Consider the following 16,640-nt stretch of genomic DNA (forward strand, 5'->3'; position numbering starts at 1 on the left):
TAGATCACAGATCAACACTTTGTCATCATTTTAAATTCTATTTTAAACAAAGTACATTGAAGCTACTTCCTAAGCATGTAAACCATTTTCACATTAGCATTGAAATCATTCCTCACACATGTTACACAATTTAAATACATTACCAATTAAAAATAAACATATCAGATAGACTGTATACAATACGACACCACCCATTGGTTTCTGGACTACGGCTTTGAAGCTTCAAGGTCTGGCATTTTGGCCGAGCCTTCTTGTTTTTTTCTTTCTCCATTGTTGTTTTTTGTAACCAGAAGTAACTGGGAACGGTGGAGCAGAGTCCTGAAAGGTGAAAATATAAATACATTTTAGGCGATCAAAATGTATCAGTTCATTTTTATGAAGTGAGCACACAGTCAATGGGTTAAAGTTGTAAACCGATAACAAGACTAGCATAACCACGCTGTGATAGCATTCTGCTAGCAATAGGACCATCATCTTCAAAAGAACATTTAGCTTTATCGAAGAATAATAGAAATAACTAGCTTTTAAGACAATACACTTGTCAGGAAAGGATAAAATAAATCAAATGAGAAGTAGGATACATTTTTCATAGATGTCTATACAACCAGACTTATTTTTTAAACCAGGAGAGTCGCCCCCTGCTGGATATAAGAGGAAAGGATTTGAAGGCACTCCCAAATTGGCTAAAGTTTTAAGACTCATTTTGACCAGTAATATGCCCGTCTCCTTATTCAATCAGCAACTGTCTGCATGACGGTCAAATGCCATGAAGAGAACTGTCAAAAATAAACAGCTCTAAGCAGGGGCGGTTCTAGGGGGGAACACTGACCAGGGACCCTCTGTGGTCCCCCTCCAAAAAAAAGTTACAATATTACGATTTATTGGAAAATCAAATCAGAGACCCGGATGTACAGTGGAGATGAAACTGTTCATTACCTTATAAAAGCAAATACTGTTTATGTTTTTTAATTAAATGGTTACTTAAAGTTACTAAAACAAATACTCTAAATGAATAAAACGACTGAAACAAAGGACTGTAACTTAAATGTACTAAAACAAATACCTTTACAAAAACAAATACCAATTACTGTATTTTATGTTTATTTTCCACTATGACTTTATACTGTCTTTGTCTTTCAACCCGCTTTTATTGTGCCCCTCTCATGAAATAACTGGCCCCCCTGGTCAAATTGGTCTAGAACCGCCACTGGCTCTGAGACCAACAGTGATGCCGTCTGTTTGCATACTGTATTGACATTGTGCTGTCGCAGAGGAAAGGATTTCCAGGTTCTGTGGTGGAGGGAACACTGGACTGACTTTTGACCTGAGGATTGATTTTTCAATGTGACCTAGAATAATTCTGTAAATCCTCAGAAAACTCAGAACAGATCAGGCACAGGAAAGGTACTGCTTTGACTGTTGTAGTACTAGAAAGCACCAAACCTGCTAAAACTTCAGTCACTAAAGATGAGATTTTCTTGCTTCATTTTGTTCATTATAAACTGTAAGCTAGTTAGGCTAATACTAAACCTTATGTTATATTATACGTAGTCCATCAAACCACGTACCCACAGCATGGTGTTTTGTAAGTCTTCATTAATATATCCCCTTCTCTTTTGCTTTAAATATTTGTTTTACTCTTAATTATTCATCTTGCTTTCTTGATTTGTAGTCATGATCACAATTTGTTTGTGCACAATTTCCCTCCCCAGCAGCGAGAGACAGAATGAGCGAGGCTCTTGTCAAAGTGATACAGTGAGGGTTAAAGGGCAGGGTACAAAGTTCCAAGGGGTATAGTATTTACTTATCATGTTGCGCTCTATTCAAAGTAAAAAACACCCTAAAAGCAGAACTTTTCTTAAATACAAAAACGTATGTAAATATATACCGCGTTAGGCTTGAAGTAATTAAGTCATTTTTGTTACGGTTTGGGAAAGGTAGGACCCAAAAGCAGATTACCAAAAAAAAGGCCAAGGTCTACAAACAAAAGCGAGCTTTATTTCAAAGCCGATCAGCAAAATCGCATGGCATGGATAGCACAGCTGTAACACAAGGAAAATACAATACCCAAAACACGGTCGTGACCAACATGGAGGGAGACAGGAAAAAACAAACAATGAACCGACACCGAACACAGGAAGAGACAAGACTAAATACAGGGAGGGGTAATCACGAGACGAGAAACAGCCTCGGGTGGACTGCCCGGGGGCAAGGCAGAGTCCATGGAGCGGGTCTCGGGCGGACGGCCTGGGGGCAAGGCAGAGTTTGAGGAGGAGGTCTCAGGCGGACGGCCCGGGGGCAAGGCAGAGTTCATTAAGGGGCGAAGGCCACAGCGGGCTAAATCAGGGGGGCCGAGCATGAGGGCGAAGGCAGCGGCTGGAAGAGTCAGGGGGCCGGGCCCGAGGGGGACTGCGGCCGGGAAAGTCAGGGGGCCGGGCTCGAGGGCGAAGACCGCGGCACTCAGGGGGCCGGGATCGAGGGCGAAGACCGCGGCTGGGGAACTCAAGGGGCCGGGCACAAGGACGGGCAGGAGCTGGTGGAACCCCTGGCGGGTCAGACGTAGATGAGACCCTGGACGGAACCTGGGCTGGTGTCAGTGGGACCCACGACGGAGCAAGGGCTGGTGTCGATGGGACCCGAAACAAGACGGGACACAGTGTTAGCAGGAAACCCGGCGGAGCAGGTGTCGGCGGGACCCCCAACAAGACAGGATATGGTGTTGGCAGGACCCCCGGCAGAAGAGCAGTTGGCGGGAACCCCAACGGGACAGGACACGGAGCTGGCAGGACCCCCAGCGGAACCTCCAACGGCACAGGACACAGGGTTGGCAGGACCCCCGGCAGAAGAGCAGTCGGCGGGACCCCCAACGGGACAGGACACAGGGTTGGCAGGACCCCCGGCAGAAGAGTAGTCGGCGGGACCCCCAACGGGACAGGACATAGAGTTGGCAGGACCCCCGGCAGAAGAGTAGTCGGCGGGGCCTCCAACGGCACAGGACATAGGGTTGGCAGGACCCCCGGCAGAAGAGTAGTCAGCGGGGCCTCCAATGGCACAGGACATAGGGTTGGGACTTGAGTAGGGACTAGAGAAGGGACTGGAGAGGGAACTTGAGAGGGGACTCGAGGGGGAACTTGAGAGGTGACGCGAGAGGAGACTTGAGAGGGAACTCGAGAGGTGACTTGAGAGGGGACTCGAGAGGGGACTAGAGAAGGAACTTGAAAGGAGACTCGAGAGGGAACTTGAGAGGTGACTCGAGAGGGGACTCGAGAAGAGACTGGAGAGGTGACTCGAGAGGGGACTCGAGAGGAGACTTGAGGCGGTCGGTTCGCCGACAGAACACAGGGGGCTGGAGTCGGCCGGAATGCCGACAGGACACGGGGGGCTGGCGTCGGCCGGAGTGCCAACAGGAGACGAGGTGCTGGAGTCGGCCGGTACGCCGATAGGACACGGGGAGCTGGCGTCGGCCGGGGAGCCAGTACTGGAGCCGAAACTGGAGCCAGAAACATGGCTGCTGGGGCCAGAACCATGGCTGCTGGGACCAGGACTAAGGCTGGAACCATGGCTGCTGGGGCCAGAACTGGGGCCAGAACCATGGCTGCTGGGGCTGGAACTGGGGCCGGAACCATGGTTGCTGGGGCCAGAACTGGGGCCGGAACCATGGCTGCTGGGGCACGGGCTGGAATCCTGGCCCTGCGTCTCCTAGAGGCCCTTTGGAGACACCGTGGACCTCTACCAGGATAGTAGTCGGATCACAGGAAAGGGTTAGAGGCTTGAGAAAAGTTTCCAGGACTACTGGTAAAAAGTTGTAGCCACTCAGGCAACAAACTCCTGAGCCAGGGCTTGTGAGCAACCTCCTGGCTTGCCTCCTTCAAAGCAGCCACTCTACCCCGTATAGATGAGGCGTCATACCACGTATACAAAATGTACTCCAGAGAGTACCCAAGACGTTCCGCCTGTAGCATCAAAAAAGCTGAATCTGCCGAGTCCAAAGCTGGTCGGTTCATTCTGTTACGGTTTGGGAAAGGTAGGACCCAAAAGCAGATTACCAAAAAAAAGGCCAAGGTCTACAAACAAAAGCGAGCTTTATTTCAAAGCCAATCAGCAAAATAGCATGGCATGGATAGCACAGAGGTAACACGAGGAAAATACAATACCCAAAACACGGTCGTGACCAACATCGAGGGAGACAGGAAAAAACAAACAATGAACCGACACCGAACACAGGAAGAGACTAAATACAGGGAGGGGTAATCACGAGACGAGAAACAGCCGGGCAGGGGAGGAGAAACACAAGGGCAACAGGTGAACACAATCAGACACACCAGGGAAACTAACGACAGGGAGGAAAACACAGGGGTTGCGTTCCGATAATCCAAAAATCAGCTCCTAAATTCTAACCCTATCTCCTATTCCTTGACCTCTGAGTGAAACGTCACGGGGTTAAGGGATAGTGGATAGGAGAATTCAAAAGGACTTAGGAGAAGAGACTGCGGTACTTTAGAGAATCCGAATGTACTTTCACTATCCGACGTGTTTATGATGCGCCAGCGGACGTCATTGTGTGCGTCTGCTGCTGTGGGGAAACTATGGAAACTACAGTTTTCTATTCAGCGGACTACAACATGGATGTATAATAAGAACGAGGGACTACTGTAATCTCATCTAGAGACTCTGCACCGTGCTCTGATGCTGTTGCTTTATGCTTTATGAACGTGGACAACAGAGAAACATATTCTTCATGACCAAAGTTGGAATTGAAATAAAAAAGGAAAGTGAAACTTATGCTCGTCACCCTCTCCCTCCGGTCCACATTAATACAAATGATCCCAATACGTATGATTGTATGAACTATGAAAATATCTTAAAATGAATACAAATGCATTTATTATAAACGTTAGTCCTTAACATCTATCACTGTGTATATCACCATTCAAACATCTTTTAAAAGTTGAACAAACCCCACACAGCTCAGTAAAGACTGTGAAATGTTGACTTTATTTGATAATTTCAGTAAAAACTAACGTTCATATTTCTCTTTTTGATTATAATACTGATGAACGTTCAGAACAAAGCACTTTGGCAACTTACCACATACGTTTTAAAATGCTTAATAAGCACCGTAACGTTCATGATATAATTTCTCGGTCATAATCGGTTGTTTCCGTGAACGGCCGACTGTTGAGTGACGGCAAATGCTGCGGCTGCAATGCATTGTGGGGCAGCATTTTCTCCTCTCCTCTCGGTAAGGGAGGTCCAGTGGTTCCTAAGCTAAAGGAGGCTATAAAGGAAGTTTGAAACCTCCTTTCCTTTCATTTGGAGAATTGGAACGGCACTTATCATGGCTGCCACTGAGGCACTTCCGGGTCATTTGACTTGGTTAGGAAGGTTCCTAAGCTAAATGGACTATTGGAACGCAACCAGGGAGAAGGACCAGACAAGAAACAAGGAGGAAAACATGACAGGGAGAACAGAGGCCTGTACTACGAAGCTGGTTCAACCTAACCTGGATATGTTTGAGTTAGCCGGTTGGCCTAATCCAAAACATACGCGCTCTCGCTAAACTGTACTACGACGCTGGTTATCAAGTGGATCGCTCAAGCCAGCCGTGTCCTATCTAGTTAGGTGCACGTTCACATGAAAGGGGTGGTATCTGGAGCATTCGACCAATCACAAACATGGAGAAGCGCACTGACAGCGCAGCGTCATACTTCCTGAATGAAAAGTCAACTATAATATTAGACATATGAAGAAGTTAAACTTTAAACATCCATGACTTAAACACTTTATCCAGGATAAAAGCCACAGAGCTGCACCTGCAAGGTGAATACAGCTGGTAACAGAAAAAGTGTTTGAATGCGTACATTAACAGGTTTATGATATCACTGCCCCGTCTAAAACACGAGTGGATCAGACTTTAATTACATTTGTCTCGAGTGTTTCGTCAACTTAATGTGTTGCTTAAAATAATACTTCTGCATATAGTATGTGACACTGTGAGTGTTGCACGGCCAGATACGGCTCAGCTGACTCAGATAAGGAAATATATGATACTGATGTGATATGCCGCGGACTGTACTGTTACTTTGATCGGGTTACTTATGTTGTGGCAGATATTTAAGTAAGCTTTCTTAACGCTAATGTTATAATAGTCAGATTGCTCTGAAGATGGAGCTGATATTGTATTAATGTTCACGTTCACACAGTCGGTGATTTTTGCCGGCCGTCTTTCCTGCAACGCCAGCTTTTCTGTATTTCCTTTCTCCTGTAATATGACTTAATCGCTTTAAACTCCGCACACTGAGCTCTGATTGGTCAGCAGGCAGTGCTTTCACTGAGTTGAGCTCTTAGCCTGCAACCCAGAGGCGGCGCCATGGGGGAGCTAGGGGGTGCTGAAGCACCCCCCAGGATTGCCAAAGCACCCCCTAAGCACCCCCAAGAAATATGTGTTTTTTTATTTTTTTCGAAAATTATTATTATTATTTTTATTAAATTAGAAAAATTATTGATTACATCAATGCAAATGTGAAACAAATGTTTGACCAAAAACATAAAGCCAACACAGGTGATATGATTAGGCCAATGGCCAGCACCCATTCGATTTTTGACCTACCCATAGGCTAAATTACTTTGTGACACTTGAGTGACTTCCTGTTAGCTAGAGCGCTAAATGATATGCTAACAGCAACGTTTTTTAGTCCTTAAACGTCCACGTGTGGACACTCAATCAAAACCACATGAAAGTGAGAGGGATTCTGCACATAGTAGGCCTTGTGAGCAGGGCCGTATCCAGGATTTCCTAAATACCGAGGTCCAAACATGCTAGGGGGGTTTGGGGGATACCCCCCGAGATTTTTGGGATTTTCATGATCTAGTTATGGTGCTTTTTAAGTCCTATGGGGGGTCACAAATTGGATAATATATCGATTTCAAACCATGTCAGTGGGCTGACAATGTCAGCATCAATTATTTTGAAAGTGTAATACATAATAAGAATCAGTTGATTGTTACTATTAATGATCTGGACATGCAGAAGAGGCTAAAATGATCACAAAACATTGTCAACATCAGTGGCGAGCCGTGACTTTTATACCTAGGCCCTCTGACCCCCACCCCTTCCCTCGAGTTATTACGTCACAGCGTATACTTCAGCGGAATATCAAAACAACGGCCCGGGGTGCAAAACGCATCAATGAAAGCGACCCTCTACCACACAAAACAACACCTGTAAATAACCCTATTTGTGTTCTTTGAAATTGAAAAGGATATTGCATTGTGTTTGTTACTTTCGTTGCAGTTGTATGTCTTAAGTGTAATTTGGCATGCTTTTATTTTGAAGGCGAGTTAACGCTGTTGACAGGAAGTTGTTGTTGCTATGGAAACAAGAAACGTTTCACAGCGGGCGGAACTTGTCATAAAGTCCGTGATAATAACACCCACCCATTTAGCGGGAAGATATGATTGGTCAATTGTACTGTCATTTGACATTACTCTCTCGTTCAGTTACTATAGCGGGGCCTTCTGTGAATTCATAGCTGGACCGCCTGGACGTCCAACAGCTCCTCTCTTCACAGTAACTTGCAGAGACGAGCTTCTTTCATTTAACTCTTCACATTCCAACATAAACTGAATAGGCAGATTCGAAGGATTTATTTCTTTGGAAATGTTATTTTAATTACAATTAAATCAAGTTATTTTGGTAAAACTAATGAAAAATATAACTAAAAAAATATATAAAAATATATATAATTTGTTTTAATGTTTTTAAATATTATTTTGTAGAATATCTTAGGCCCTCACAGAGGGCCCTGACGGCTCGCCACTGGTCAACATTCATTTTCCATGTCTCTCTCCTTTCCATAACCTACAGCCTCTCTTCCATCTTCTTGAGTCTCTCTGTCTTCTTCCTGTTCATTACTCTCTCTGTCCTCTACGCTTTCTCTTTGTTCAATCTCTCCCTCGTTGTTCACTTTTTGCTCCTCTTCACTTGTCGCTCCTGCCAGTGAATCAAAAGCAATTCAGCAATTTAGTTCATTTCACTTGTTTGTTTGCATTCTTTTTTTATTTAAATCTGTTTTGTTTGATTCTCAAAAGAGAACAAAGATGTAAGCAAATTGTGTTTATACAATTGTATGTTATTATGACATCATAACTGCAATAGATGTATGTTTTAAAATTATGCCTATTGTAAATGAAGACTATTGTTATAGATAAATAGATAGATATGGGGTTGTTAAGCCTACATTATTTTTGTGTGACTATACCTGCAGTTCCTCCCTGACTTCCATCACTTTCACTCTCTCTATTTCTCTCTGCCTGTCCTGTCTCTTCCTTACCAAAGCTGAGCTTTGACTGACGTAGTCTTTTCATTATATCTGAGTCAGTGTAAAAAGAAAACAATACAATGTTATATCTTCAATGTTTTACTCAAATTGAAATAAAAGAAAAGCATTACAACGTTTGTTAAAAGGTAATCCTTCTGACATTGGATGAATGTAATTAACTTTAGCTCTCTAGCTAGTTTATTCACGCAATTTAAACCAAAGTATAGCCTATATCTGCAATATAAGTTAGTGTGCATGTTGTCGGACGTCCACTGACTAACGTAGAGCGTTCACATAGGATCTGCTGCTCATATGATGTCCTGATGAACAGAAACACAAGTAGCCCGCTGGACTCAGATCTCTAGATACCTCATCACTCCTCCGCTGCTCCGGTACAAGTCCGGGCTGCGGTGATTTGTTGATACATGTCGTCTTCTTCTGTTTGCTTTAATCGAGGCTACGTAGTTATGCAGCGCCCCCATGGTCAGTAAATGGAAGTACTACAAAGAACCCCGTTTAGTGTAATTATTTCACAAGTTTTTGTTATACACAGCTCGGAAAATATTACCGAGGTCCGGACCTCGGTGACCTCAATGGTAGATACGGCCATGCTTGTGAGTACAAGTAGCTTACTTCTGGGTCTCTGTGTTTCATTCAAGCTCTGCTCTGTGTGTGTGTGTGGCACGAGCCATTTTGTGTGCGTGGGCGAGCGAGCGAGAGAGAGATCTACCGGAGATCGTTGTGGTTAGCATCTGGTGCTAGCTAGCCAAGCTAACGGATATAAGGAGCTTTTTCAACAACAAGGTGGAGGGAGAACTCTCTCCTGTCAGACTGAGAGTTTCAGATAACCTCAGCTCAGGTGAAGTAAAGGACTCTCAGTGTTTAGATAGTTAACTTGAGTCTAGTTATCTCAGTGGGTCTCAAACGGTTTGTTTTAAAAGGGGAGTGATTTGTAAAATATCCATAAATAAAAAGTAAATCTGTTTACAGTTCTGTTTCATATGGGTGTTGAGAGATGTATCCATACTGTAGATCTCTTAATGTTGCTCTCAAAGTGCACCAGATTGATGCTTTTAACTTCAATATTTAAAAAAAAATCTTCCCGGGAGAGCATGCCCCCGGACCCCACTAGAGGAGGTGAGGACCCTCCTAGAGGAGGTGAGGTCCTCTCCCCACTTGTAAAAATAGCACTTTACCCCTGATTACACCTATATGCCGTGAGCTGATTATCGAGCCTTCATTGTAACTGTCGCGGGTACACTGTGTGTGCGTGTGGGGAGTGTTGCAGTAGAAAATTCAACTGTAGCGCTGGTGCATTAATGGGAAACCCTTAATGTTTGAGCACCCTCTATGAAACGTCAAGCTACCCCACAGCACCCCCTAGAGAAAATCTCTGGCGCCGCCACTGCTGCAACCTAACCTGGTCGGGACCAGGGGCCTGTACTACGAAGCTGGTTCAACCTAACCTGGATATGTTTGAGTTAGCCGGTTGGCCTAATCCAAAACATACGCGCTCTCGCTAAACGGTCCTACGACGCGGGTTATCAAGTGGATCGCTCAAGCCAGCCGTGTCCTATCTAGTTAGGTGCACGTTCACATGAAAGGGGTGGTATTTGGAGCATTCGACCAATTACAAACATGAAGAAGCGCACTGACAGCGCAGCGTCATACTTCCTGAATGAAAAGTCAACTATAATATTAGACATATGAAGAAGTTAAACTCCATGTTTGTGATTGGTCGAATGCTCCAGATACCACCCCTTTCATGTGAACGCGCACCTAACTAGATAGGAAACGGCTGGCTTGAGCGATCCACTTGATAATATCGATCGTAGTACAGTTTAGCGAGAGCGCACGTTTTGGATTAGGCCAACCGGCTAACTCAAACATATCCAGGTTAGGTTGAACCAGCTTCGTAGTATAGGCCCCTGGTTAGCCGCACAGCATAAGTTACCATGGAGATCTAGCCTGCTAAAAAGAGAACCAGCTTCGTAGTACAGGCCTCTGGTGTATCGGCTGTGGATGTTTACTTGGTTCAGAATTGCATCAGATGATGTGTTGTGAAGTTCTCTCCATGAGGACAAAGAGCAATAAATAGTATCTGTACAACAGTTGAATCTGCTTTTAGAGCCATTCTTAAACAATTGGTTTAAATGCGATTCTAGTGAGTATTTTCTGATTATAACAGCTTTTAAATATGTTGGATTTATTATTGCAATGGAAAAACAATGAGTTTGGGTCAATGTGATGTTGTCAAAAATGATTGTTTTTTGGTGAATTATCTAAAGTTGAAACAACTGTTGGATGGAGTACAATGAAATTTCATAGACTATGAATGGTAACGATGCTTGGGTGGTTCAGAGAGACATTTGGTACGTTATTATATTCACGTCCCCATTCACATAAGCATTTTGGTGGTATTGGTGGTCCGGGAGCCGTGGGGTTGAACCTTGTTTCATCTGATAACATTTTTTCTCTGCTGTAACCCCTTTATGCCCAAAATGAGATTTCATGCAAAATTCTCAAATGAAATGCATCCAATTGGCTTTCTCCAATGTGTATTCAGAAAGGAAGTCATGTGTTCCAAATTAATGCATATTAACCCTTTTATGCCAAGCCAGCAAAACAGGTCTGCGGATGAACCTTCCTACACCCATTAAGCTTTTGAGATCCAGAACAATGGCTTTTTTAATACATTTTTGATATGCTTTTCATGTCACGTCTAACATGTTGTAACCATTTCATCTAAAGTGTAATATACCCTGTGATTATGTAATCCCACCATAATTGCAAGATGTTGTTGTCAAACGTATTCTGCCTCCAGATTGTATTTGGTACGTGGGGCCCCATTAGTGCCGTTCCTGTATTATTCCTAGCTATTTGAGTTTGCTAGTCAAGACAAAAACACACTGGGGAATGCAACTCTTTGGATCGTCCATCCGCTTCTTTTATGCCCTTGATGAAGCATAATCTGTAAGTATTTTATTTATAAGATTATTGTTGACAGTTGTTGGAGAAATACTGTTTTCTCCACTCTTTGGGTTGTTTTAATGCACTGATATCATGTGTGGCTCTGAACTGTGTATGACCTTGCAGCTGCCTCTTCTTGTGATAGGAGGAGGCAGGGCATTTCAGGTTGTTGATATTTATGAGAAGACAGACTTGCTGTCTCCTAAATATCTCATTTCTATGAAGCGTGAAGGAAGTACGTGACTCTTTCCAGAAGACGTCGCAGATGATCCATCGCAGATGACCCGACTTTCCGACACCCGCGGCTGATATTAGCGCCACCTCGATTTACGACTTTGTTGTTATCTCCTGTGTTTTGGACTATATAAGCCTGATGTTTTTTGCTGTTCTTTTGAGCAACATACCTCATGTGTGTGTGAGTTAAACCATATCCTTTGTATGTGATTTAACTCTGCTACTTCTTGCAAGAATAAATTAGTTACCTGATCATTGATTCTCAACCTGGTGTCGAGTGATATTTTTCTAACATATTGGTCCTTTGAGCCGGATCCAAGATCTCCTTTTTTCTCCGGGCAAACGAGCCTGACACTGTGCACAGGGAGTCGAGAGACTCTTAGAAAAGACCCCTCCCTTGTTTCCCTTATAAAGAAACAATTTGGTGAATAGGGGGGCCAGGTTACGCTGGAGAGGACAGGAGTGACGGATCCTTGAACTACCCACACAGGAGAGAAAGTCAATACAGGCACCGTTTTGGTTTCAACCCCTTGGTTCACGAAAGGATACCAAAAAAGTCCTAGAAAGACACAGGTAAACTTATCTAAAGTACTTTTAAATGGTTTGTGGTTTCAAACTAGAGGCCTTGGGTATAAGTAGTTTGTGGTTCAAACTATGAGGCCAGTTTTTTAGTTTCTTAAAAAACTAAAGGATCTTATAGTTCGTGGGTGGACTATAGGGCACATTTTCTTAGTTTTACTAAAACTATTGTGTGACTTTATAGTAGGATACAAGGTACGGCTATTTTATAGTGGGTGACTAAGTACGGCTATGTGCATTTTCTGAGTTTTGGGGAAAACTAGGACAGTTTAGTTTTCTGGGTTTTGCTAAAACCGTTGTGAGTTTTATAGTTTATGCGTAAGCTATACAGCATTTTTACTTAGTTTTGGGAAAAACTATAGAAGTCTAATCATGGGTTCATGCTGCAGCAAGACCCGTGGGAAGAAGATAGAAACAGACATAGTCGTCTTATCAGGAGATGCTAAATGGATGCAGGTGATCGCATAGAACGAGTGTGAAAAGATTAAAAAAGTGGCAAAATAAATACGACTTCCAAGGGAGGAAGAAGAGGATTTATTAGGGGCTATGATGTGGTTAGCCGAAGCAAGGAATATAAGCGAAGGACATGAGCGAGAGGTAGAGAGGAGAAGGAGAGAAAGGGGAAATGCTGAGGAAACAGCTAAATCAGAAAAAGAGAAATTAGAATCAGAAAAGAAGAAATCAGAAAATTAGGTTTTGTATAACTTCTATCCTAATCTCCCCTATTCCGAGAAACTGGAGAAACTTGACGATCAAGTGATATGCAGACGCCGCCAACCCCCTCCTCCGTATCTCCCTCCTGTGGGACCTGCTATGATGCAGGAGCAATGGATAGATGAAAACCATGCACCAGCTCAACACCCCGGGATCTCCTCGGACCCCTGGCCTTCTGCTCGTCTCACCCCTCTGCTCCCCCACCGACTCCGCTGCCTTGGCCACCCGCTCCGCCCTACCAACCACCTCCACACACCGACCCTCATGCTCCCGCGCAGAGAACAGCCGGCATGAGGGAGGAACCCAGCAACACACGGTCAGGTTAGACATTCAGAATGCCCGTTATGCCAGTTATGAATATATCAGGGAATGTGACTGATTTTCTAAGGGGGGCATTTCAACTGAATGGGGTGAAACAATTGGCAAACAAAAGAAAAATAAGAAACAAAAGCAAACTGCCGTGTTTTTAACACAGGATGAATCTGATGATTACACTTCTGATGTATGTTCTGTTGAATTGCTTTTCCGAGGTGGAGGGCGAGGTGGGGCACGAGGTGGAGGACAGGGAGGAGGCTTGCTTCACATGTGGCAGATTTGGACATTGGAAAGAGAACTGCCCAGCACGGGCGGCACAGGAGGGAACGGAGGACTGGGTGGAGAAGGCATGACTAGAGCCAAGTGCATCTGCAAAATCAGGTCATGTATTATCACACACAAACATAGACCCTGAACAGATGAAAAAGGTTAACGTAGAAAGTCAAACAACAGAGACAACTACAAAACAAGATAACCCAAATCAAGATGACCTAAGACAAAATGACTCAGACCTTGACGGTGACACAGAAGCAAGTTCAGATAACATGTCTATCAGCTCATCCGATGAGGAAGTGGAGATTTTAGAATTAGGTACAGTAGAATTAATGCTGACTCACGTAGAGAAACCATTTGTTACCTTAAAAGTAATGGGAATAGATGTAACCAGATTATGCAAAACCGTTTGTTCAGACAGCAGATTGTAAGAATGGATTTATGACGTCAGTACTCACTCAACTGCATGGGGGGGAAAAATAGACCAGTGGCATTTTACTCCTCACAGTTGGACACCATAGCTCGAGCCATGCCCATTTGTTTACAAGCAGTAATAGCAGCCTCCATGGCAGTACAGGCATCTGCAACAATAGTGCTTTTTAGATCCTTGACTCTAAAAGTAACTCACGCAGTGTCCGTACTATTGTTACAAAATAAACAAACCTATATGTCACCAGCTAGACATTTAGCATGCTACGTTGTTATTACAACCAAATCTTACTATCGAGAGATGTACTACTTTAAATCCAGCTACACTACTGCCAGTAGAGATAGACGGGGAGCCACATGACTGTATCGCAGAAACTGAGAACAGAGTGTTACCAAGGACAGACCTGACGGACATTCCCTTCCCCGATGCAGACATAACGATGTATGTTGACGGTTCATGTAAGAGGAATCTTGATGGAACTAATGCAACAGGTTATGCTGTAGTGACACAGATGAAACTGCTCAAGGGCGCAGCATTGCCATCTCACTTATCAGCACAGGCAGCAGAACTAATCGCACTAACAGGCATGCAAGCTGGGAAAAGGGAAGACAGTTAACATTTATACAGACAGCAACTATGCTTATTTATGTATACATGTGTTTGCACAACAATGGAAACATAGGGGGATGGTAACATCCACAAACAAACCTATTACACATAAAGATTTGATCCTATCACTTTTGGATGCAGTACAACTCCCTAAGAGAGTGGCGGTCTGTAAGTGTGCAGCACACACTACAGGGACGGACCCAATTTCCACAGGGAACTGGAAGGCAGATGAAGACAGTGACAGGACAATGACCAATATATTTCTGAAAATATGGAACACATTGATCATGACATACTAAAAGACATGCAAGCGAATGCACCTGACAAAGAAAATATATACTGGAAGAAGAAGTTGTGTACACAGAATAAAGAGGGGTGGTGGGAAAGTACAGAAGGCAAATTTGTATTACCAAAAATATTATTTCGATATGCAGCTATATTGAGCCATGGGTTGGACCACGGCTCAACAGTGGGGATGGTGGAAGTAATACAGAAGATATTCACAGCCTATGGCTTTACAAACTACTCTAAAAAAAATGGTTTAGCATGTTCTGTGTGTGCACAGTATAACCCTCAGGGACAGTTTAGACCAAAGAGAGGTAAAATATCTGAGCCAGTATCCGTTTCAGCACATTTGCATGGACTTTATTGAACTAAATAAATGTAAGGGAATGAAATATTGTCTAACAATCATTGACATGGACTCAAAAAGGATTGAAGTTTTTCCAACTAGGAATCCAGATGCATTGACAGTGGAGAAAGCATTGACAAATCACATAATCCCACGTTTTGGAATTCCGTAAAAGATCTATAGTGATAATGGCACACACTTTGTAAACAAAGTAATTCAGGATTTGACAGCTGTATTTGGAATACAATTCAAACGAAATCATCAGCAGATCAGCAGGGTTGATAGAAAGAAATAATGGTACAGTAAAAGCTAAACTGAAGAAGATGATGGCCGAGACAGGGAAAACATGGATGAGATGCTTAGCACCAGTGATGCTAAGCATGCACATCCTACCTAGTGCTAGAGGGCTATCACCTTTTGAAATGTTATATGGAAGACCATATTATCTGCCTGAGTTAAAACCATTTGTAAGAGAGGACGAGAGTATAAGTGAAAACACAGCAGAATATATGGCAAACATTTTGAGAAGAAAAGAGATCTGGGGTTACGTACTGTAACCCAGCTTCTATGAGTATAGGTGCAGCCCTCTAAGGCTATCGCTATTGGGTAATCCCCACTGCACGTGTGCAGCCCTGACAGACTTATTCCATGCCCACCTATGACGTGGGCCCCACCTCCAGGCTCACTTCCGTATAAATAGGAAGTAGGCCCTACATCCACTCCAACAGCTTTTCTTCAGCTATTCGCAGAACCAGTGGGGCCCAAACCTTAGAGGGCTGCACCTATACTCATAGAAGCTGGGTTACATTACGTAACCCCAGTTCTATATCGTATAAGGCTTCGCCCTCTAAGGCTATCGCTATTGGGTTAAGGGCGAAGCAGGATGTAGTCTACGCCCCACTGGTTCCGTCCGTTACCAGAAGCACAAAACACACCTACTCAGTTAATAACCCATGTCCATTTAGCCGTGCGTAAATGGAGCATCACATTCCCAGGGAATATAGCATTAAACAATGAATATTTCTCCATCAGGGAACGAAGGTAGGCTTACTCGGGCTACCTGTCGTTTATAAAAAGTAGAGATCGAGTCTCACTTGTTAAAAACGATCAAGAGAGGGGAACAAAAGGCCGCTCTCTAAGTGCCGACAGGCAGGAGAGAGGGCATGCAATTGAAAAACCCCGACATTACTCATTCTGGCAGGCTATTCAGTACTGAATGTGTCAGAGAGGAATGGGAGACATCCCTCAAATACAAACGAATAAAATAACAGGGTGAAGACCAAGATGCAGCAATGCAAATGTCTTCCACTGTCATTCCTCCGTTCAACGCCGTAGAAGTTGATATTCTCCTGGTGCTGTGCGCCTTAATGTTTTCCGGGGGATCCAACCCAGAGGAAACATACGCCTGTGACACAGCCTCACACAGCCAGTGTGACAGGCGCTGTGCAGATAGAGGCTGCCCTACTGAGCGCTCTCTGTAATGCACAAACAGACGCTGGGATTTGCGTAAAGCAGCCGTGCGTGCAACATAGCATGCCAGCGCGCGCACGGGACAGAGGAGATG

Source organism: Gymnodraco acuticeps, unplaced genomic scaffold (assembly GCF_902827175.1).
Source record: "Gymnodraco acuticeps unplaced genomic scaffold, fGymAcu1.1, whole genome shotgun sequence".
In the NCBI taxonomy this organism is placed as follows: Eukaryota; Metazoa; Chordata; class Actinopteri; order Perciformes; family Bathydraconidae; genus Gymnodraco; species Gymnodraco acuticeps.